General features: G+C 44.1%; 3 long non-coding RNA genes across 3 annotated transcripts in view; all 3 read right to left on the reverse strand.

Annotated features, from left to right (window-relative positions):
- Positions 1 to 3,566: 3,566 nt before the first annotated feature.
- The window catches only part of LOC310826591, a 39,812-nt gene continuing 18,015 nt past the window's right edge, over positions 3,567 to 25,363 (reverse strand). The window contains exon 3 of the long non-coding RNA XR_014555867.1: positions 3,567 to 3,694. This is a non-coding gene — a long non-coding RNA (uncharacterized lncRNA). The remainder of the gene's footprint in view (positions 3,695 to 25,363) is intronic.
- Positions 13,013 to 24,186, reverse strand: LOC310826596. Its single transcript, XR_014555874.1, has 3 exons — positions 23,977 to 24,186; positions 15,877 to 16,334; positions 13,013 to 13,334 (listed from the first exon to the last, which is right to left on the reverse strand). It is a non-coding gene; the product is annotated as an uncharacterized lncRNA (long non-coding RNA).
- On the reverse strand, positions 13,802 to 14,723 carry LOC310825773. Its single transcript, XR_014555529.1, has 2 exons — positions 14,352 to 14,723; positions 13,802 to 14,104 (listed from the first exon to the last, which is right to left on the reverse strand). It is a non-coding gene; the product is annotated as an uncharacterized lncRNA (long non-coding RNA).

Below are 25,363 nucleotides of genomic sequence, written 5' to 3' on the forward strand. Positions count from 1 at the left end.
TATGCAGGAAGTGGTCCTGTCATCTTTATATTTCTGCTTTCTCGTGGTAGTGGGGAATTTCCCGTCCCCACCCACCCACCACCACCGTGACGCTGACTCAAAATGTTCCCGTCCTCGGGAACGCTGTCGGCTTTCATAACACATTGTGTCCTTTGCTCACATAAAATCCTTGCGTAGTAACTTCATAAGGCAGTTACGAATTAAGCGGCAGTAAGAGAGTGAGGGCAAGCAGGCTCTGAGCTACTCAACTGGGGAAGAACAAACACAGAGAGGGAACGTTGGGAACACCACCTGTCACTTACAAATATGTTTTCCTTCTGTCTCCATTTGCTGTTAGTAAAGCTCACGTTTCTTAAACTGGCAAATCAGCTTATTTGGACAGTCTGGATCTTCACTCCAATGTTTCAGCGGCTGTTTTCCTCCCTCCGATTTGCTTCTCGTATGTCACAGAAGCTGTCCCCCTTGTAGAAAGAGCTTACTAATGTCCCTTCTGCATTTCCCACACCCTTTCCCTTTGTTCCCAGGGTCTGACATGCAGAGAAATGACAGCTTATTTGCCTAACAGCACATTACATCTATTTTTTATATAACAGAGCTGTCTTCCTTTCCTCCTTATTCATTCATTCATTTAACTCTGTATTTCTGGCTGCCCAGCAGCATAAGCCGTCCACGTGACTCCCGGAAATGTCAAAAATAAAATACAATACTAAGTATTGTTGCACACTGCCACAATCTCCGAACAGCGTGCTATTTTGGGGTTCCAAGTGCTCATCTGGGGTTCATGCTTCCTTTTCAAATATGGCACAACGGAGACAGTGTCGTCTTTATAATAGATGGTTTATTTGCACACACACACATACAACCTGAACCTACGATGGAGGGGTTCACAGCATCAACACCCCAAAAGGATATTGCTTCTCCCGTAGCCGCAACCTTGGGTTCAGACAGGAATTCAACACTACTCTCTGCTTGCTGCTTTGCTTCTAGGTTGTGCCACATCAAACTCTGCTCTAAAACTTTGTCCTTCTAATAAAGAGGTGAAGGAGGGGCCCCACCCATTTCGCATCTGGCACAGATCCCCCCCCCCATTCCCTTTGTGGGATGTGAAACACATAGCAGTCAAGTACAACATTCCTAGAGTGAACATGCTAGGGGATGCTTTGTACCAGCCAGGAGAAAACTTCCTGTTTCCTCCTGAGCTGGGACAAACTTCCTCTGCATGTGACTAGTGGAGGATGTGGTCTAATCTGGCCCTCTCTCTGCCCGGAAACAAGAGCAAGACAGGAAGCACACCTCTCTCTTTCGGCTCTTCTCCATTTTGTTTTTCTATGTGAGAGGAGAAGTGACTGCTTGTTCGCAGTCACTTAGGAACTAACTCCCTTATGGGATAGTTCCACATGTGTATATACTTTTGTAACCTAAGTCTGCCTTCAGGGATCTAACTGTGAACTGAATGAATGTGAGTAAACTACTTTTATATTCACTTTAATAAGATTGTTGTGTATATTCTTTTTAAGAGGGACAAGAAGGGAATCTTAAATAGAGAGGTTCAGACAAACCTCCAACAAGCAAACCACTGTGTGTTTAAAGGGAATCTTTAAACTCTAAGACATAGAACTTGCTAACACAAGTTAGGAAGGATATCATTAAACAATATATCCTCTCCTGCCTCCCATAACATTCCCACGCCCTTTGTTCTTTTAATGGCCCATCATCCAGGTGACCATCTCAACAGGAAGCTAGCTTGGTTTATATGTCAACACTTGCTGGATCCAAGAATTAGAGAGGTCTGGCACCCACAAACTCTTAACATAGAACAAAAACAGTAAAAAGCAGCACAGAAATGGTTCTTTAGCAACAAGACTGAGGTGCAATATAAATGGGACTTACCACATCCCATTTATGGGGGTGGGGAAAGGGCAGAGTGTATGTGTGAGCTGACTCACACACTGAATAAATTTCTCTGGATCTTATCACGTTCTAAGAATTGTCATCAATCAAGCCACAGAAAACAGTCTTCTTGTTTTTTTAGCAGGCCAGCCAGACAGAGACAACGTGACCAAGCGACAGAGAGTATTACTACAAAATTTTAGCAGTATGTCAGATTTAGCCAACTGACTTATTAGAATTTACCATTTACCATTTACTGCTTTATCAGAAAAAAATGATCTATATTTTGCATTAGCCGATTAGCATCTAGATAAGCTGCTATTTAAATGCCATATCTTTGGAAGAGGCATATCACATATCTGTTTGCATAGCTCAAATTTGTTGAGTATGCCAACCAATTGGAAGATTCTACTATACAGAAGTAAAGCTAATGGTGGAACCCTAGAAATTAATCCTTTCTTATCCCAAATCTGGGGGGTTGAAACAAGGTATTTTCTCTGAGAAGGAACCTGAAAACCTCCAAAGGTTCTTACAGTTCCCATCGTCTCTGACCATTGGCTGTGGCTGGAGCGCAGCAACACCTGGAGTGTCATGGCTGCCCTAGGGTTAAAGGTCAGGATTTGTTACTCAACCACAGAAGTACTCCGACCATATTACATTGTTCGAGATACTCATCTCACCTCTTAGCTGAGTCAAGATTAAAGATGTTAACAAAGATCCATAATAATATAGTATTATGCTCAGAAAACCGATCCCATATTTTTCTTTTTCTTTCTGGAAAACCTATGTAATTACCGGGGGTTGGAGGGGAAGGATCCTGCTGTAATAAATTGTGATATGCTATGTCATTATCACAGCGCCCTTCGTGAAATAGAGAGAGAGAGATCAGCTTTGGCGTAAACCTCATTTTTGCTTTCCACAGCCATAAAAATACTGCATTGTTTCTTCGCATCAAGAATCCTTCTGATATTCTGAATGACAGATGTATTATTTGCTGATACATTATCAGGGTTTGAACTGATTTTGATCTATAGATAACTTTCTTGGGGAGTCCCTTCCCCTTGATATATACAAGCACACACATACACACATTTTTAAAGAAACATTTGCCACAGGGGGAAAAAAATTCTCCATAAGCTCTTAAACAAGTAATGGGTTAAAAAACAACAACCATCCTATACATCTCAAACTGGACTGAAAATTGAGGGGGTAAGATTTAGTTTTATTCACAGCACGTGGAAATTATATGATTTCTTCTTTCCTTGTTGGCATCTGCCTGTCTCTCAATTCTATCATTTTATGATTCTGTGTGTGCCTTTGACTTGTCCTGGGGATCAAAGACTACCTTGTCTGTAGCAGCTCCATGTTGATGAAATTCCTGCAAGAAGACCAAACCTCTCCATTCTTAAGGAAACCAGCCCTCAGTCCTCACTGGAAGGACAGATCCTGAAGCTGAGGCTCCAATATTTTGGCCACCTCATGAGAAGAGAAGACTCCTTGGAAAAGACCCTGATGTTGAGAAAGATTGAGGGCACAAGAGGAAGGGGACAACAGAGGATGAGATGGTTGGACAGTCTTCTCAAAGCTACCAGCATGAGTTTGACCAAACTGCGGGAGGCAATGGAAGACAGGAGTGCCTGGCGTGCTCTGGTCCATGGGGTCATGAAGAGTCGGACACGACTAAACGACAGCAGTTGTTTCAAGAAGCAATACATCAATTCAATAAACCAGGGCACCCCGGCAGAAATGGTCCAGTTTCTTTTGAGTGACAATAATAGCTTTGTAACACAGAGATTTCTATGCTCTGGCTGCAGAAAAGAGAAAAGAAGTCAGAATAAAAGCAGTTAGAAAAAATCACTATAAATTGTTGTGATGATTCAAGAGATTTAATTTGAAATCAAGTTGGATGTGAGTTTGTTGGTGTCTCGGGTAACGTCACTCTTACATCATGGATGTTGGCTCATATTGTGGATGTATGAACTGTATTGTTTTATAGGTACTGTTGCTACGGGTTTGTTATGGCTTTTTAGCAGAACAATAAATTCACATTATTAAAAATAAACCTAATTATTGGCATGCTAGCTGGGGCTAATAAGAGCTCGGGGGAGGTCTAACAACATATTGAGGGCCGCAGGCTCCCCACCCTTGCGATAAACATAACCTAACCTCTACCTTTTGGTATGAATCCACACTAATTTCTGCACGTACATATGAAACCAACAAGAGGTCTCCCCCCTGACCCATGCCCCTGAGATGGAGAACAAAATCATTTACAGGTTGGGGGGATGATGACTTGTAGGGCCTCTGAGGGTGGATCTACACATAGGGGAAAAACACTATGAATAAGTCAGAAATTATATCGTTATAACAAAATAAAAAACCCCTATGGAAAAATGTGTATAAAAATTTCCTGCTCTCTGGCGCCATCTGGTGTTGTTGCATGTTTATAGTGCATCCAAATCATCGTTTCTTTACTAGTGTAGATGAGTCCTGAGAAAGCCTGCTGTTTTCCTATCATTTTTATTTACTTATACCCCGACTTTTTCCCTGGTGGGACTCAAGGCACCTTACAGGAAAAAAACAAGAATGGTTAAAAACCTAGGAAAAACAACAACAATTTAGCTTTAATGGAATTAGAACTATGCACAGATATAAAATCTGTCTGGAATAGGCATAGGCAAACTCGGCCCTCCAGATGTTTTGGGACTACAACTCCCATCATCCCTAGCTAACAGGATCAGTGGTCATGGATGATGGGATTTGTAGTCCCAAAACATCTGGAGAGCTGAGTTTGCCTATGCCTGGTCTGGAACATACCAATAATTACAACAAAAACAGCACAGCACCAGCCCTTCCATTAAAAGCAGTCAGTTCCCAAAAGCCTGTTAGAACAAGGTGGTCTTCGCCTGCCGGAGGAAGGACAGGGTGGGAGCCAGTCTGGCTTCTCCAGGGTGGGAGTTCCAAAGTCTGGGAGCCACCACTGAGAAGGCCCTCTATTGCGTCCCAACAAAGCATGCCTGTGAGGGGGGCAGGAGTGAGAGAAGGGCCTCTGCTGAAGATCTCACAACCCGGGGAGGTTTGTCTGAGGGAATACGGTCTTTCAGGTATCTTGGACCTAAGCCATTTTGGGTTTTACAGGGCAGCGGAGCTGCTTCAGCAGGGAGTTGTATGCTCATTATAACCAACCCCGGTCATCAATCTGGCTGCAGTTCTTTGAGCCAGTCGAAGTTCTTGAGCACTTTTCAAAGGCAGCCCCACGCAGAGCGCCTTATAGTAATCCAAAAGGGTTGTATCTAAGGCGTACATGTCACTGTGGCAAATTTAGACGCCTCAAGGCGCAAGCGCAGCTTGCACACTAGATTTAACTGTGCCAATGCACTCCCATGCCAGGCCCAGAGACTGCAGGAGCATCATCACTGGCGTTATTCAAATTTCTGCCTACCGTAAGTGACACACGCAGCTAATATATCACTTCATGTATTTATTTTCCGATGAGCAAATGAAAACCAGCGATATTATTTTCCTACACCTGGCCCAGGCAGATGAGGAAAGTCAGGTCATGTTCCAGGTGTGCAGTCATTTCTGCTTATCCAGAAGAGTAGCACAAACACCTAATAAATCAGGATTCTGCTTCCCACCCCATGATGTGGAGGATAATATGATATATTGGGAGATGCTGGCCTACAAGACAGAGAAATCCAGCTATTACCGTATTTTTCGCTCTACAACACGCACCCAACCATAACACGCACGTAGTTTTTAGAGGAGGAAAATCCGTAGGCATGCCACCCGTAGGCATTCCCTCCATAACACGCACAGACATTTCCCCTTACTTTTTAGGAGGGAAAAAGTGAGTGTTATGGTGCAAAAAATACGGTATATTTTCCTATGGTTGGCCCAGAGATACCCCAAAAGGCAGGAAGTGATGCAGGTTTGTTCTCAATTCACAGCAACTTTTTCTTCCCCTCAAGAGCAGCATAATAAATAAAATAATAATAATAATAATAATAATAATAATAATAATAATAATAATTTATTATTTATACCCTGCCCATCTGGCTGAGTTTCCCCAGCCACTCTGGGCGGCTCCCAATAAAATGTTAAAAACAGTACAGCATTAAATATTAAAAATTCCCCTGAACAGGGCTGCCTTCAGATGTCTTTTAAAGATAGGATAGCTGCTTATTTCCTTCACATCTGAAGGGAGGGTGTTCCACAGTGTGGGCGCCACTACCGAGAAGGCCCTCTGTCTGGTTCCCTGTAACCTCACTTCTCACAATAAGGGAACCGCCAGAAGGCCCTCAGCACTGGATCTCAGTGTCCGGGCTGAACGATGGGGGTGGAGACGCTTCTTCAGGTATACTGGGCCGAGGCCGTTTATATGCACAAGTATATGATGGCTGGCTTAGAGTTAGTGTGCTGGTACTGGGGGTTACCCAAAAGGCGGGGTCCAAGTCCGGACCGTGGTCAAAGGTGCAACGCGGAGGCAGTCCGTAGTAGCTGAAGCTGGCTGCAGGGCAGGGAGTCAGGTGAAGTCAGGAACAGGCAGGGAGCCAGGGCGGGCCAGGAGCTCTGGCAGGAAAGCAGGACAGGTTTCAGGCAGGAACTAGCAACCAACAAAGTTGCTCCCACAACTTGGGACTGGGGCTGGCCGGCTTTTATCTGCCCTGAGGCAGATAGGGTGGCCCCAATCCTCTGGTGACTCACCTCTCCTGGCCTGGAGGCGAGCACTCCTCCTGCAGGAACTTAGTTCCCTCCGCCTCTCTGCCCTGAGCCTCTGCAGCTCAGGAGAGGCTGGAGGGTTACCGGACTTCAGCTTCCTCTGACGGGGCTGAGAGTGGAGCACCTGCAGGCAATGGGTCCTCCATCACCTCAGGAGCCTGAGCAGGCTCAGCTGATGCCTGCACCTGAGGATCCAGCACAGGTGAGGACCCTTCAGGCTCATGCCCCAGCCCCGGCTCAGCTGGTTCTGGAGGCGAGGAATCCTGTACAGGCTGGGATCCCTCAGGTTAAGCATCCGAGTCCGAATCCCAGGCCATCACAGCTAGTCATCTAGATGTGACCAGTCTAGAACAATGTCATATATTCACACATGCAGATCCTATTTTCCAGGGACAGTCCCAGTTTTACAGAAGTTGTATCAGTTTCTGATTTGACCCCAGAATGTCCCACTTTTCCTTAGGACGTCCCTATTTTCATTGGAGAAATATGGGTGAGTATGTAGGACGGCCCTATTATCAACAGAGAAAAGTTGGAGGACGTGCACATGCAAACACACATACTTTTGAAAGTCCCCAACAAAATGAGGAGGCGTTTTGGTGACTTTTAGGGAGGCCATGGCAGAATCTGATTCCACCATATGTCTTCTTTGGTGATCACTCATAGCTGAGTAAGCTTGCCTTCCATAAACACAGTCTTAACAGGGAGTCTGTAAGTGATTGTGGAGGCCAATTCTGGATCCACACGTCCTTAATAATAATAATAATAATAATAATAATAATTTATTATTTGTACCCCGCCCATCTGGCTGGGTTTCCCCAGCCACTCTGGGCGGCTTCCAACAGAGATAAAAAATACACTAAAATGTCACATATTAAAAACTTCCCTGAACAGGGCTGCCTTCAGATGTCTTCTGAATGTCAGGTAGTTGTCCATCGCCTTGACATCCGATGGGAGGGCGTTCCACAGGGCGGGCGCCACCACCGAGAAGGCCCTCTGCCTGGTTCCCTGCAACTTGGCCTCTCGCAGTGAGGGAACCGCCAGAAGGCCCTCGGAGCTGGACCTCAGTGTCCGGGCAGAATGATGGGGGAGGAGACGCTCCTTCAGATATACTGGACCAAGGCCGTTTCGGGCTTTAAAGGTCAGCACCAACACTTTGAATTGTGCTCGGAAACGTACTGGGAGCCAATGTAGGTCTTTCAAGACCGGTGTTATATGGTCTCGGCGGCCGCTCCCAGTCACAATAGGGACATTAGTTTCCAGGCGGAAGTTGATCACGGTGTGGATTTGCCAAGCATGCCCTCCTCCTAGCACATTTCTCCCTTTCGTCCTGAGTTCGAGTGTCTTCAAAGCCCATTACACCTTTGAAAGACTTCTGGGAAAAAATTTATAATGAATTGAAAAAAAATGTTGAAATATACATTTATAAAGAAACCAGAGGCCTTTCTTCTTGGAATAACAGGTTTGGAATTGCCCAAGAAAGATGTTAAATTATTTTTGTATGCCACAACTGCTGCTCGTATTTTGTTAGCTAAAAAGTGGAAAACCCAAGAATTACCAACAATAGAAGAATGGCAGATGAAGATGATGGATTTTTCGGAGCTAGCTGACCTAACCGGAAGAGTCCGTGACCAGAAGGAGGAAGAGTATCAGAAGGAGTGGAATAAATTTAATGATTATCTAGTTTAATTTGTTAAGTTAAATTAATTGAAACTAGCTTGCAGATACTTAATTGGCTTAGGATTTTATTTATGTTAAGTGATGAATTAATATGCTTAATTCCATAAAGTGAAGTGTTTTAAGAATCCTAAGGAAAAACCATCTTCCGCAGAAACTGCTGCTTGCCTTCTATCACTGTGCCATTGAGAGCGTGCTCACTTATGGCTTATGTGTGTGGTACGGAAGCTGTACTACCCAGGACAGGATGGGGTTGTGCAGAGTTGTTAAGGCAGCAGAGAGCATTGTTGGCTGCCCACTCTCCACCTTAGAGCAGATTTATGCCACAAGGTGCCATAGGAAGGCACTGGACATAGTAAAAGATCCATCGCATCCTGGTCACTGTCTCTTCGAGCTCCTGCCGTCGGGACGGAGATACAGGACGATGATGACAAGAACGAGCCGTCTCAAGAACAGCTTCTTCTCCAGAGCGATCTCGACCCTGAATGGGAAACCTGGACTTTGAAGTCATCTAATCTTCCTTGCTGTATTATATTATATTGTTTTAATTAGAGTTTTTATAGTTGTTCTGATTTTAAGTGGAGTGCCCTATCTGGGTGGATGGAGCAGCCAAGTAATTTCGTTGTCCCTGAGAGGGGGCAATGACAATAAAGATATTATTATTATTATTATTATTATTATTATTATTATTATTATTATTATCATTATTATCATTATTATTATTATTATTATTTAAGGATGTTAATGTTTAAGTTAAATTTCATAAGAATTGTTAATAAGTGTGATTTTCAATAAGGCTATGATTTATGTTTGTTTGTTTGTTTGTTTGTTTATAATATTGTGAAAACTATTAAAAAACAAAGCCCATGACACCTTTGGTAAAGACTGTTCTTCTCCTTGGGCTGTTTGGGGGAGTTTTTCTGCCCTAGGCTTTAAAAGAAAAGAGATTTTTTCATATTTCTGCAAACCTTGGGGTTGTCCTGAGCATGTTAAAACCACCTTCGTGTTTTTCAGGTTTCGGTCCATTTCTGAAGCCATTTATTCTAATTCCCCATTTGAAGAAAGTGGTATTTTCGAATTAAAAAAAAGGCCTGTGGGAATTTATCCTGGTGGCTATTTGTCCTTGCTCAGGCTACGCCCTTCATGGGTCCTTGAGACTTCTTCCTCAGGCACTTGACCATAAGCTTGAGCAACCAGGACTCATTGTGACATGAATTAGCACAAGATATGCCCTCAAAGAACTACTTAGTGCTCCTTAATTGGCTGTTTACCCTTTGGAGCTTTGTATGGCCATCCTCGCAGGAACAATGGCAGGCGTCCCAGTTGTGCAAAGATACCCTTGGCAAATATTAACTTCCTCTTTCTCCATCGACTTAAAGCCTTCACTCAAGCGAAAGCCAAGGATATCTATACGTTTTCCAGGACTCGCCGCTGTGTCCGATTCATGGCGTTTCATGCCAGACTCAAAGAGCTCAAGCTGTGGGGTGAGAAGACCTCAGCTGAGCCGGTCAGGGAGGCCCTGGAGAAAAATGCCAGCCAACCCAGGACTTTGATTTTGCCTCAGTATCGAGCCAACTAAAAGTACTCATGGCATACAGAAAAAATTGCTAACTATCCAGCTGCAACCTCAGAGACATATGGCTCTCCTGACCTTTGTATGTGGCCCTTGGAATCCTCTCCAGGCCATGCCCTGAGTAGTTTTGCCTGCCTGATAATGCCTCCTCCTTGCCTGGACCGAGAACACGGGTGGAGAACAGCATGTGAATGTGTACACAACTATGGGGTGTATAAGAATTTTAAGATAAGAATTTTAAGGTCTTAAAATAAATAGGGACACGGGTGGCGCTGTGGGTTAAACCACTGAGCCTAGGACTTGCCGATCAAAAGGTTGGTGGTTCGAATCCCCGCGATGGTGTGAGCTCCCGTTGCTCGGTCCCTGCTCCTGCCAACCTAGCAGTTCGAAAGCACGTCAAAGTGCAAGCAGATAAATAGGTACCACTCCGGTGGGAAGGTAAACGACGTTTCCGTGCACTGCTCTGGTTCGTCAGAAGCGGCTTAGTCATGCTGGCCACATGACCCGGAAACTGTACGCCGGCTCCCTCGGCCAATAAAGCGAGATGAGCGCCGCAACCCCTGAGTCGGCCACGACTGGACCTAATGGTCAGGGGTCCCTTTACCTTTACTATATAATAAATGTTCATAATAAATGTTCATAAATGTACCAACCAAGCACATACATAGATCAGCACAGGAAGACCGACCTGAAACCATTTTGACTCCCAAACTGACCAAATGTTTTCTCTGCAAGGAAGGAGAGAGTCAGGGAGCCTTCCCATTGTCTCAGGATTTGAGTAATCACCATTTCAAAGGGCTACAGACTACCAAGAAAGGCAATCAGATAAGGCATTATCAGATAACCTGGCAGACAGGAAAAACAACAACATTTCAATTTCTGTTTTAGACCACCTTTTCTGTGATGTAGGTATGATGTTTGTGGGGGTGGTGGTCTTGGGTTACACCCCTTCTGTGATGTATGTATGGTGTATGGAGGGGTGGTCTTGAGCTCCAGGGCAGGGAATTTAAAATGTCAATATAAGGGCAGGCACACCTTGGTTCTGGGTCCTCCTCCTTTCCTGCATGTGAGGGGAGCATCCTGTTCCAACAGATCAATAAGGATAAGGCTTACTAGCTGCTTTGCTTCTCAGTATTCTCTGGTTGGCCTCTCCTACCAATAGGGAACTCATGTAAGGACTCTATGCCGGCTCTTGGATACCCCATAAGGGGAAAAGGGCAGATTTTGTTTACAACATGGTATTAGAGGAGGGTTAGTACTTTTGGTGGGGACGTGGGTGGCGCTGTGGGTTAAACCACAGAGCCTAGGATTTGCCGATCAGAAGGTCGGCAGTTCAAATCCCTGCAATGGGGTGAGCTCCTGCTGCTTGGTCCCTGCTGCTGCCAACCTAGCAGTTCAAAAGCACGTCAAAGTGCAAGTAGATAAATAGGTACCACTCCGGCAGGAAGGTAAACAGCATTTCCGTGCGCTGCTCTGGTTCGCCAGAAGCAGCTTAGTCATGCTGGCTATACTCCAGAAGCTGTACGCCGGCTCCCTCGGCCTATAGAGCAAGATGAGCGCTGCAACCCGAGTCGGCCACGACTGGACCTAAAGGTCAGGGGTCCCTTTACCTTTAGTACTTTTGGTAGGGGACATTTCATGCTCCGTCAGGAGTTTTGTCCACCTTTGGTCCCCTCTCCCTGCACTCAGCTCTCACCTGCAGCTCCTAGAAGCTTGCAGCATGCGACAGCAGCCACACCCCGAATGGCTTCGACTGGCCAGCTAAACCAAGTGAGGGTGGCCGATGGGTCTCAAACCCTCAGTGAGTTAGGGACTTACCCTGCCTGCGAAGACAAGCATTGGCAGATTGACTGGAAGAAAAGGCACAAAGCATTTCTCTTAGGTATAATGGTTACAGATATACCGAGAGATTTGAGGAGGGTATTCATGTACGCAACCACCGCCACAAGAAGAATTAATATGGCCAAAGGTTGGAAAGGAGAGAATATGGAACAAAGAGCAAAAATGGAATGGCAGGTGAAATTACTGGATTATGTAGAATTGGCAAAAATGACAGGGAGAATTAGGAATCAATCAGATCAAATGTTTAATAGAGAATGGGATAAATACATATTATATTTAAAAGAACACTGTAATCATGTGAAATCTTTGGCAGGCCTAGAATGACTCCTGCAAAGTCACATAAATTACAGATGTATTAGAAAAACTTAAGTCAGACAATAAATAATATACAGTTGATATAGAAAACTTGGAACCCATGATGGGGAGATCAGAAGTCATAATAGGTGGAAGGAAACTCTTATATATAAAAATATTCTGGTTTTGGGAGTTTTTTTTTGTTTTTTCATATATGTCATTTGTAATTTGTTTCATTAAAATGTTTTTATTTGTTTTGTTAAAGTATTTAAAATCAATAAAAATTATAAAAAGGGGGAAAAAGAAAAGGCACAAGGCAATCTCGCATGGAGACTTGACTGTACTTGGGCCATCCCAGGTACAAATAATGTACCTGTCTTAAGGTAGTGCTATTGCTTAGGAGTAAGCCACTGAATTCAGCACACCTACTCAGTCATTCATGTACAGCATCCTTATTTTGTTTTCATGTTGCCATCATTTTTAAGGACAGAGGTTCTATAATGCAGTCCGCATAGCTCAGTACACCAAACTGGTTCACAAGACCGCATGGATGTGCAGAGATATCCCAGAGAGCTTTGCTCCTTCCCAATCCTTCTTACTGCCCTGTCCTGACCTAAACCAAGGATTGGCTTAGGGTGCTCTCCAAACTTGGGCTCAAGGTTAAACTCTCTCCTTCCTAACCATGAGCTGCAGTCACGCTCAGCCACCGTGTCTTGTCCATTGTCATTAGCAGCTGCACAACAGGTCAACATAAGCAGGCAAACCTTTTCTTGCTGCTTTTATCTCTATTCTGGAAGATATTTAATCTTCTGATTTGTGTCGTGGCTATGCCATTACTAGAGGGTAGTATCCTTTGGCTTTGATCCACACATAGCGTTGCAGCCAAAGAATCCTAACATCACCTCAAATGTACAAAATATCCATCTTCTTTTGGTGAGCTAAGAAGTTCAAGATGCAAGCATACCTGAACTCATCTACTTTCCATTTCATCCTTCAAAATCTGAAGAATACGGTCAGCTAAGTTGTGTTTCGCCCACTCTAGGGTTGTTTGGAATACTGAGCAATTACTGAGCAATGAAAAGGTTCTTATTGTGCAAAGAAAAACCACCAGAGCCATAAAACATGTAGCCTAATAGCATTAAAAAGGGAAATATCTGCTGGGATCTTGTCAAAGAACAGTACACTTGCTTCTGAGCAGAGCGCAGAACATGGAGTACAGCTGAATGCATTATGGGTGCTTGCAGACTGCCACTATTTAGCTGGAAGGCTTCAAGCGCAGAGCAGGACTTGAGGTTTGCACAATTAAAGCGAATCAAAGTGCTCTGTCGCCTAAGTGCAACTACGCCATTTAAAAAAGAAGAAAAAAAGACTTTGGGTCATTTGAAAAGGAAATGAAAAGTGTGGGAGGAACAAATGGTTAATGAGAATATGAGTAAGCATCCTGCAAACAAATCAGTGTGAATGCTCATTATCATATAACTGCCCTGCAAACAAATCAAAACAAATGCTCACTAATAATAAATACAGGCATAATGCCACCGTCATGCAAGTTTAGTGCTAGCAGACCAGTATGAATGCTGAATGAACAGGTTGTTCTTTGACTGGCAGAGTTAACATGCAAGAGTTGAATGCCCTTTACTGAAGGCTATTTTAATGTGCTGTGATCTACACAGAACTAATGCAATGTGGTGTGCATAGGCAAATGTCTTTTATTTCTTTTGTATTATGCGGTGCAGATGCTAGGTGGCCACGTTTACTAAAATGGTGTCATAAGGCTCTCAGCAAAATAATGCAAATCATCATCTATTTATTTTTGAATTCAGTTTTATTTGATTTTACAAAAATAAGTTTATAACAATACCAAATACATATCCATGTAAAGAGATTTCTCTGAATCTCATGACTTCCCCCATCCCCTCCATGTGTCCTAATGTGAACATTATCAGCTACATATTATTTCCCAATCTATATTTTGTATTCATCCATATTATCCCTAATACCTGTTACATTACAAGTGATATTAAAATCCTTCTAATGTTTTCGTCTGCTTACAGTGGTCTCCTAAGTAAATTATAATTTTTGCCCATTCTTTGTTAAAGTTTTTGTCCTCTTGGTTCCTGAGCCAAGTGTGGTGTAGTGGTTAAGAGCAGTTGACTTGTAATCTGGGGAACCGGGTTCGCGTCTCCGCTCCTCCACATGCAGCTGCTGGGTGACCTTGGGCCAGTCACACTTCTCTGAAGTCTCTCAGCCCCACTCACCTCACAGAGTGTTTGTTGTGGGGGAGGAAGGCAAAGGAGAATGTTAGCCACTTTGAGACTTCTTCAGGTAGTGATAAAGCGGGATATCCAATCCAAACTCCTCCTCCTGAGCCTTCCAGTCATCTTTGCCATTTCGGTGTAGTCCATCAGCTTCATTTGCCATTCCTCTCTGGTAAGGGCTCTTTCTTCTTTCTATCTCTGGGTGCAAATCATCATTAACTGCAGGGAATGTATCCCTTGTGAGATGGACATTTCTCTCCTGGAGAAGGTTCCGAGCCGTTCTGTGCAGCGGGATGGGCAGAAAAATGACTCGGACTTAGTTTGGGATTTGTGAGCTGATAAAACAGGGGCATGCAAAAATACTGGCGCGGTCACCTGAGACTGAGTTTCATCCCTAGTGGATGACACAAGTTTATCTCACAGGGGCCAACCAGATACATCTAAGAAAGCCTATTGATAGGGTAAAGGTAAAGGTACCCCTGACCATTAGGTCCAGTCGTAGCCGACTCTGGCAGTGGCGTAGCGTGGGTTGTCAGCACCCGGGGCAAGGCAAGTAATTTGCACCCCCTAACCCGTGGATTTGCGCCCCCTAACCCGTGGATTTGTGCCCCCTAACCCTAACCCCCAGATGTTGCGCCCGGTGCGGCCGGGCCCCCCTGCACCCCCCACGCTACGCCACTGGACTCTGGGGTTGTGGCGCTCATCTTGCTTTATTGGCCGAGGGAGCCAGCGTTTGTCTGCAGACAGCTTCCGGGTCATGTGGCCAACATGACTAAGCTGCTTCTGCCGAACCAGAGCAGCGCACGGAAACGCCGTTTACCTTCCCACCTGAGCGGTGCCTATTTATCTACTTGCACTTTGACATGCTTTCGAACTGCTAGGTTGGCAGGAGCAGGGATTGAGCAACGGGAGCTCACCCCGTTCCGGGGATTCGAACCACCAACCTTCCGATCAGCAAGTCCTAGGCTCTGTGGTTCAACCCACAGCGCCACCCGCATCCCTATTTAGGATACAGTGGCCATAATTCTCTCTTGTTATGCTCCAACAACTGGCATTCTGCATCCTCACTAGCAGCCACTGGCAGCCTTATCCTCCATGAATCAGGCCCCTTTTAAAGCCATCTAAAATGGGGGCAGTCGGCACATCTTGTCAGAGCAAAAGCCACAGTTTAACTCTGTACTGTGTGAAGAAGGATCTCTCTTCTTTGCATGCCCTGAGTTGCCCACCGTTCAATTTCGTTGGGTGACCCTGTCCAATTATGTGTGTAGCACATTAACTGATTTACCTCATGAAAGAATAATATATACATTAACCTATATATTAGACACAATACATATATGTTTAATTATGCATTAATAATTTACCCCATGAATATCCTTCAATATACTACAGTGCTACCTCGATTTAAGAACAGTCCTGTTTACGAATGATTCAGTTTATGAACTCCGCAAAACTGGAGGTAGTGTCCTGGTTTGCGAACTTTACCTCGGTCTAAGAACGGAATCTGAACGGTGGAAGGGCACTGGTGGCGGGAGGCCTCATTAGGGAAAGCGCGCCTCAGTTTAAGTACGGTTTCAGTTTAAGAACGGACTTCCGGAACAGATTGTTTGTAAACCGAGGTACCTGCATTGCAGGGGGGTTTACTAGATGACCTTCACAGTCCCTTCTATGATTGTGTCTGGCAACTTATGCCAGTGAAGCAGATTAGTCAGGAAGGAAGGCTCATCGTCTTCAGAACACTTGTTACTCATTTACACAAAAAAGCACGATGGGTGGCTTAGCCAGGCGCCAAACTCAGCCAAGCAAAAGATGCCTTAAGCAAGTCATGGGTGTTTCGGGGAAAAGTTGGAAACTGGTTCTGTGCAACTGCATTCTGACGGATCAGTAGTTGCTGACTATTAATCATCTCGGCTTGTGACCTCTGCAGTTCCAGTTGTGCTCATGCCGCTATAAATAGAGATCAGATGCGTGTGCTATGCAGATGAATGTAGTTGCAGGTAATCTTCCCAGATCCTCCTTATAGTACAAGAATGTGGGGAAATTCAGCAGCCAGAAACATCCTAGCCAGACACGGGAGAGACCTGTCAGGAGTAAGCATGGACCAATGGGATCAAATGGTATGGGAAACAGCCTTATTCGAAAAACTAACCAATAAACCAGGGGTCAGCAAACTTTTTCAGCAGGGGGCTGGTCCACTGTCCCTCAGACCTTGTGGGGGGCAAGACTATATACTGGGGGAAATGAATGAATTCCTATGCCCCACAAATAACCCAGAGATGCATTTTAAATAAAAGCACACATTCTACTCATGTAAAAACACCAGGCAGGCCCCACAAATAACCCAGATATGCAATTTAAATAAAAGCACATATTCTACTCATGTAAAAACACACTGATTCCCAGACCATCCGCTGACCAGATTTAGAAGGCGATTGGGCCGGATCCGGCCCCCGGGCCTTAGTTTGCCTACTCATGTAATAAACTGACACAGGGATAAATAGAAGAAAATGCCTTCACCCCGGTATGGTTCCCCTTTATCACATACGCAGCCCAACAAGACAACAAGAATCCGCCGACAGCAGACAAATCAATCTGGCTAACCTGATTAAAAAATACACATTCACACGCCGCTCACACATAAAAACAATTCTCAATACAGCCAACCAAAAACAACCAGCCACACCCTAAAGGTAAAGGGTGAGGGATCCCTGACCATTAGGTCCAGTCTTGGCCGACTCTGGGGTTGTGGCGCTCATCTAGCTTTACTGGGCGAGGGAGCCGGTGTACATGTGGCCAGCATGACTAAGCCGCTTCTGGCGAACCAGAGCAGTGCACAGGAACTCCGTTTACCTTCCCGCCGGAGCGGTACCTATTTATCTACTTCCACTTTGATGTGCTTTTGAACTGCTAGGTTGGCAGGAGCAGGGACTGAGCAACGGGAGCTCACGCCGTCGCGGGGATTTGAGTCGCCAACCTTTTCATCGGCAAGTCCTAGGCTCTGTGGCACCACCCGTGTCCCTCAACCACACCCTAGGTTACCCATAATCTCTCTCACCACCAAGGAAACACAACAAGCGAATAGTAAGATAACCCATACAAGGAACGCTGATACAAAACCCCACACATACACTAAGGAGAAGAATAGAAGCATAAGCACCTGACGCCACCCCACTTACCATTCCCCTCTCCCCCTCTTTTCTTCCTAATTGTTCAAACCTATTCATGAACCAGGAACCTATACACTGACCACTAATAATGAACCATAGGTTGTAGATATTACTCCACATTTATTATGCTGTATTTGTGATATACAAATGTCATGAGAAAACTTGGTATGTTTGTATAACATTATTCTTGTTTATAAAACCCAATTAAAAAAAGAATGTGGGGAAATGAAATGGAGGAGGGTCTTTGCTAGTCCCCTGCTAAATGTATTCTTCCGCATGCAAAACATAAAATGCAATCAGTATTTTCCACATCTTAGTTTCTGTTGCAATCCTATGCTCATTTAAATGGGAGTTAGCCCCACCGCATACAGTGGGGCTTCAGGGAAAATGTTATTTTTACTTTTTACTTTAATTTTTGTGCCTGACTAGCTGGACCCTGTCTCCTGGCTGAGCTCTGCCAGTTGTCTGCAGCTCAGTCTTGACTGCCTAGCAACTCTTTCCAGCAGCACAGTTTTGCTTTCTTCCTTCTCAATGAAGCCGTATTGCCTAGATTCTCCTATTGGAGAACAGGAATAGGAACACATAAAGGAAATAAATGCCAGCTGTCATCACAGCAGTTCACATCATAATTGCTCAGGTGTCAGGACTGTCTCTGAGTCCGATGCGTTTTCTGCGAGGACCAAAATGCCCAGTACAAGAAAGTATCATTTTTCTTGGGTAGAAAATATGCAAAGATTTCCAGCTTTAGCCTAATTCTGCCATTAGCTACACTCTTAGGAAACCGAATTAAAGCTTTCTTTTAAATGCTTGGCTATTGTTTGACAATTCCTAAAAGCTTTCCTTTTTACCAAAGCAAGAGGTTGTTTGCAGCTTCTAACTCCTTTTTATGGAATTAATGTTTCTACCTGTGGTTTTTGTTTGTTTTAAACATGTATATTATTTGACGGAGGAATTGTTTTGTTGCTGATTCCTTAAATTGATTTTTGTGCTGAGAAGGGAGCTAGGAATGAACAAATAAGATTTGTTCCGTTCTCCTTTCTGAACTGTCAAATGCCAACCCTGCCTCTTCATCTCTAATGATCCCATACAGAAATACATCCCATTGAGTTAAATGGGGCTTATTCCTGTGGATATATAAGATTTCAGCTTAAATGTTTAACTGTGTGGCCCGATGGATTTTTACTCTGAAGCAAGTGCCAAGTGAGAGTGCAAAGAATGGCAGCACCTGACGGTTAGATGCTCTGTTTCAAAGCCGGAGGTTGCTTGCAGCTTCTAAACGGATGCTGAGTAGAGGTTAACATGAAACTCCTGTGGTTAGAAAGCATTTGCTGGGTTGACAGGCCTGTAAATTCCAAGGTGATGACTCCTGTCACCTACATTCTCAGCTGCAACTCAATCTGCTCCAATTCCTCATTGGCCTGGCGTTAGCTTGTTGACAACTGCTGACTCATCGCTGTCATTCATATTATTCGGAGCGTCTCTCCCTCACCTCCACCCCTCCATCTCATCTATGGAAGCAGAACAAACCGTAAGAAGCAACTGTTCAGATCTCCAATAGCAATAAAACAGCCACAATGGAATTAAATTACCATTGTCAAAAGTCCTGCAATCGTGACCGGAACATCACCGGAGCTTTACACTAGACCAGCTCCTTCAGACAAGGTCGGTTCTCAGATTGATCATAAAGGTCGCAATACAGTTCAATAAACCCAGCCATTTGTGCGAAACCTTCCTTTCGGAGTTATGAATTAGCAAGCTGTAATTCTATGTATAACACCATCCCCTACTGGTTTGACGGGAAAATAAGTTTGCAGTGCCATCGACACCAAATGTTGATCGTGCATTTCTCAGCTCAGAACAGGCAAATATTCAGAGGGTACCATGCTGAATAATCAGAGGAAGACAACATGGTCCCCTCTGGATGTGACTGGACTCCCAACTTCCTCCGTTCTTGACCTTGGGCCATGATGGCTGGGGCGTTGGGAGTCCAACAACAACTTCTGCACAGAGCCATGCTGCCTACTGTTTATTCTGTTTGCGGCATTTATAGTTGTCTTTCTGCCAATGCAATCAAGGCTGTTTGCAATTTAAATTATTTCATGAAACTTAAGGGCGAAAAAGCATTTTCTTTTCTTTTCTTTTCCTGTTAAGGCAGAATTCTCTCAGGCTGTTTGGTAGTCTTGCCAGATGCAGATGGCAGGAATGTGAAGGCCCGGGCCTCTGCTCTTGCTGTCCTCTCAAGGTGTACACTACAGCCCATAATTTTGCTGGTCTCATTACTACAGTGCGGGGAAAGGTCATTACTATTTCTGTAACTGCCGATGAGGGAATTGACTCATTGGCTCCATTTGGACAAGCATACCATGGATGAATTTAAAGTTGGTTTCATATCCTGACTTGTTTGAGGGCCATTAACCACAGTTCAGATATGATGAAAAATGGGGGACTATAGTTAACTAAAGGCTTCCTGGCTTCTTTCCCAGCTTCTGCAAAAGGAGCAGCAAGGTAGCACACAAGGCTTATTCCTTAAAGCACTTTGCTTTCCCAAAAGAAGACTGGGAACTGCAATTTACCCCTCACTGAGCTACAATTTCCAGCACCCTTAACAAACTACAGTTCCTAGAATTCTTTGGGGAAAGTTGTATGCTTTAAAAATAGGGTGTGTCTGCAGCTCATATCTTGGTTTATGAAGCCAAAGAAGATTGTCCAAGTCTGCAGCTCATATCTTGGTTTATGAAGCCAAAGATTGTCCAAGTGGCACCGGGAGAAGTCTCAAATATGTGGAAGATGGTCTTATGTACTCCAGCATAATGGGGATCTTCTTGACGAAGACAAACAAGAGCACCACCATATCCTGAGTGCATGTTTGAAGCATCTCTCAGTGAATCAGTTCCCTTTTCACTAATAATACAAGTACTGATGACTTCCTTTTTCAGTAGCGTCAGAGACAAATCCACTCTTACGATGGCAATCAGCCTGAAGGAGAAACCGGTCCAAAGCATGGTGCCACATTTCATCCTAACATACAGAAACTCTGATATGGACATCAAATAAACCGACTATGCCAAGGGTGTGCCTGTTGGAAAGCCAGTACTGTATATCACTGGTTTCTTATAGAGTATACCTAACAACAGGGCCGGCCCTATGTTGAGGCAGCTGTCTCAGGTGGCAGATGCTAAGGTGCAGGGAAGCGACAGAGCTGTGGGTACCATGTGGCCTGCCCTGACACTCCTATGCTAAAAGGGGCACCTGGGAAGCCACTGGGACATTGCTGGAACAACTCTTGGGTTGGGGCAACTTGCTAAATTTTAAAATGGTTTAAATGGCTCTAATTTTGGTTCGTCTGTTTCATTTTGGTCGGGTTGGTGTTGGTTTAGTTGGGTTTAGTTGGGTTTGGCGATTACTTTAATTTGGGTATAACTGTAAAATGTTTATTATGGTTAATATTGTTGATATTGGTGTTATTGATTTGTTGGTTTGTTTGTTGTTTGTATAGGATATCTTGTTTTTTAATGTTTGATGTTTAGTTGTGCTTTATGTTGTAAGCCGCCCAGAGTGACTGGGGAAACCCAGCCAGATGGGCAGGATATAAATTAAAACATTTATATTATATTATATTATATTATATTATATTATATTATATTATATTATATTATATTATATTATATTATATATATTATGTAATGGTTATAGGGGTTGCTCATACGTAAGTTGCCGCCGCTCCTGGCTAGGTTACCTGGTTAAACCCTTTCTGTCTGGACAGCCCTTCACTCCGTGGCTGTTTCAGTCGCTGGCAGAATCCGTCAGTGGGCGTTTCTTGAACTTGTTCCAGCAAAGAAGTTTGTTGACGCCAAGTCTCCGCCTACTCTCCCTGCGCGGACGTCTTCTGCGCAGGGTGGGTGTGGGCAGCGGAGGACCCGTGCTCTCCCCGCTGGTCTCCGGCGAGGAGTCCTGGAGCCCCCTCGCCGATTCCCCCATCTGCCCCCCTTTCCCCTTGGTGTTACGCTGATTTCCTTCCCCAGCCGATGAGCTGCTTCTCTCCCTGCTGGGCCCTTCTCCAGCATCGCTTTGGAGCCTTGCCTCCGCCTCTAGCTCCGATGACAGTTCCCTGACATTATTATATTATATTGTATTATATTATATTGTATTATATTATATTATATTATATTATATTATATTATATTATATTATATTATATTATATTATATTATATTATATTATATTATATTATATTATATTATATTATATTATATTATATTATATTATTATTGCTAACCTGCTGCCCTCAAGTCCCGTGGAAGATACTGTCCTTTTGCCATCTTCAACTGCCAGTCAAATTGGCTTCTGTATGTGCCTTGGGGGAGGGAGCTATTTTGTCTTTGCTTCAGGCAGCAAAATGTATTGAGCCAGCCCAGCTTAACAAATTATTTTCACACGTTGTGATGATGCACACAGTTTCTCCCTTCTCCATTATATATTCCCATTAAAATATAAAAATAAAAAGTCATGTGTGAAGCAGGCCTTAGCTTTCTCTCTTTCTAGGACTCAGCTGCCATCTATAATATGGGGATAATACTACTGGCCTCGTTTATAGGGTTGTGGTATAGATTAAATATAATACATACAACGTGCTTAGGAAAAACATTGTATAAATACCGAGCATTCTACGCAATGGGATGCTGTTATGGGAAGCGGCCAGAAATCCAACGTCCTTATAAAATAAACAGTATGGATACTACTGAATATGAATGTTCCTGTACAGGAACACTAGCAGACAAGTCAGTCTTCCAAGGCAGGCGGGCAGAATATGTTTGCAAAAATAGCAAGAGTGGGGAAAACAGCTTCCCCACTGACTAAGCTTCAAAGAATGCTGAAAGATTTATCGCAAATCCAAGAGGCAAAGAGAACGAAAACATAAAACTGTTGATATCGCTGCTTTTGTTGACACAACAGAAAGTGAAAATTGCTGATGAAGACCCTGCAGTCTGAAACTTAATCCAGATTTGGATACATTAGAGAATATATTTGAAGGAAATGGAGCATGTTTGAACAGCTATTATGAAACAGAACAAGGGCCAGAAGAACTGCTCATTCTGGAAATATCAAGTGCAGTTTCATAGGTTGTTAAACACTAACATGGAAGGACCATTTTAGCCTTATTCAGACATACAGGTGAAACTCGGAAAAGTAGAATATCATGGAAAAGTTTATTTCAGTAATTCAACTTAAAAGGTGAAACTAATATATGAGATAGACTCATGACATGCAAAGTGAGATATGTCGAGCCTTTATTTGTTATAATTGTGATGATCATGGCGTACAGCTGATGAAAACTCCAAATTAACAATCTCAGAAAATTATAATATTAAATGAAATCAGCAAAACAAGGATTGCAAATAGACCAATATTGGACCTCTGAGAAGTAGAAGCATGCATATGTACTCAGAGCTTGGTTTGGGCCCCTTTTGCATCAATTACTGCCTCAATGCGGCCTGTGGCATGGATGCTATCAGCCTGTGGCACTGCTGAGGTGTTATGGAAGACACCTCAGGATGCTTCAATAGCAGCCTTCAGCTCTTCTGCATTGCTCAGTCTCATGTCTCTCATCTTTCTCTTGGCAATGCCCCATAAATTCTCTATGGGGTTCAGGTCAGGTGAGTTTGCTGGCCAATCAAGCACAGTAATCCCATGGGCATTGAACCAGGTTTTGGTACTTTGGGCAGTGCTTCAAAATCTCCTGGTAGACGACTGCGTTGACTCTGGACTTAATGAAGCACAGTGGACCAACACCAGCTGATGACATGGCTCCCCAAATCTCTTTTCTGATGAGAGCAGCTTTTGCATCTCATTTGGAAACCAAGGACCCAGAGTCTGGGGGAAGAATGGGGAGGCACACAATGCCAGATGCTTGAAGTCCAGTGTGAAGTTTGAACAGTCTGTGTTGGGCTTACAGCGGGGGCAGGGGATTGGGTTTGTGAAGAGTTTATTAGAGGTTCCTCAATTAGAAGATCGCTACTGCTGGGCAAATTGCTGTGGAGGGCAGCTTGGCCAATTTCTCCCCTTGCAGGAGAGTCTTTTGTGTGCATTTTATGTTGCATGGACTAATAAAGCAGCGCCAACAATGTTCCAGGTGAACTGATTGCTTACCTAGAACATCGAATGCTTCGGAATTTTGTGGTCAAGTTTCCCAGTGCATCAGAACTTGTCATGACCCCTATATTTGCCTCTGCTTGCCACAACTATGATGCAGAATGGAAAGCAAGAGGCAAGGCGACCAAATTCCACAGGGGACCACTGCAAACAGTTGGAAAATGGAAGTGACTTGAAAAGGAGAACAACCTTGTTACATTTCAAGCTTCTAACATGCACATTGTTCAATATACAAAAGGGATCCACATCTGGTAGACTTAGCTACAAATCTACTGCAGCAATAAAAATCCACAGGCAAGTCAATCACTTTTAGTCATTCCACCTGTGCAATGGGAATAAGAGTGACCTCACACAAGATTTTCACAAAAGTCATTGAGATATAACTTATCAAATGTAAGGATCATACCGATGTACAGCTAAGGAAAGCCCAGCAGAATCCATCTAATTCAGCACCCGCTTTTCCACATTGCTCAATCAGATCTTTGGAAAAGCTCACAAGATTATAGCAGCACCTTCTTGCTTGTGTTCCCATGGAACTGGTTTGTAGAGGCATGCTGTTTCCGATTCTGGAGAAAGCATACAGCCCTTATGATGAGCAGTCATGTCCTCTGTGAATTTATCTTTGGAACCATCTCGTGTGCTACACTGGCCCGCCAGATCTTTGGGTGCTCACAACTAATGCTCTAAACCACCTGCCTCACACCTGACTTCATAGGCAACATCAGGTATGGGCAGTGGCGTAGCGTGGGGGGTGCAGGGGGGGCCGGCCGCACCGGGCGCAACATCTGGGGGTTAGGGTTAGGGGGCGCAAATCCACGGGTTAGGGGGTGCAAATTACTTGCCTTGCCCCGGGTGCTGACAACCCACGCTATGCCACTGGGTATGGGGCAGGTGTTGAGACGGCTACAAAGGAACAATTGGTAGCTTAATGTAAATCCACTAGTAAAACTGGAGTAAAAAACCCAAAAACCTCTGCTTTAGCAGCAGTTTCGATTAAAACTGTTTTGCACTATCAATCACCTGATGACATAATCTCATCAGGTGATTGACATGTGGGTTGTCTCATCCACCTGTCAAAGTTGGCCTACAGGGGTGGAACCAGTTAAGGATCTGGCTCACTGGAGCAAAAAGTTTCCCCATCCTGGTCTCTGGCACCTGACATTCAAATGTACTGTGCTTCTCAGAATGGATGCCCTCAGCGCTTTCTTTTGGCCAGAACTCACTGGCAACTATCAGATGGGAGCCATTGCCATTATAAGAGAACAAGGGAGGTGTTCGTGGTGAAGTTCCGGCATCTCTTTTTCTAGAAAAATAGCACCAGATGTTCCATTTAGATGTCATAACCCTGTAACTATCGGTTTAACCAGTCCTCCATGAATTAGTAAAAAAACCCCACTCATTTAAACCCTAACCATAGCATCTCATAGTGGCAAATTCCACAACCTATTAATGCAATTAGCACATTGTAGGCTCCGAATGCCACATAAAGGATAGACAATAGGCTGCCCAGGACAGCTTTGGAACTCGGGCAGAGAGATTTAGCTGGGGAGGGTGGGGGAAAGTTGGTGGATAATTTCCGCCTCTTCAATAATGGTCTTCAGACTCTGGCTGAAATCCCAGTGAAAACTGGACGTGCGTATGCACAAGCAAGTGGAAAGAGTCTGAGTGTCCATTGTCCATCTCTTGCTTCCCCGGGGGGATCTTTCACAGCGCTGAGTAAATATTAATTTTGGCACCGGCCCTTCTGTGATGTGGCGATTTCCCACTCTAGCTGCCTTCTTGAAGTCACAGTG

Source organism: Podarcis gaigeae (assembly GCF_964106915.1).
Source record: "Podarcis gaigeae genome assembly, chromosome: 10".
In the NCBI taxonomy this organism is placed as follows: Eukaryota; Metazoa; Chordata; class Lepidosauria; order Squamata; family Lacertidae; genus Podarcis; species Podarcis gaigeae.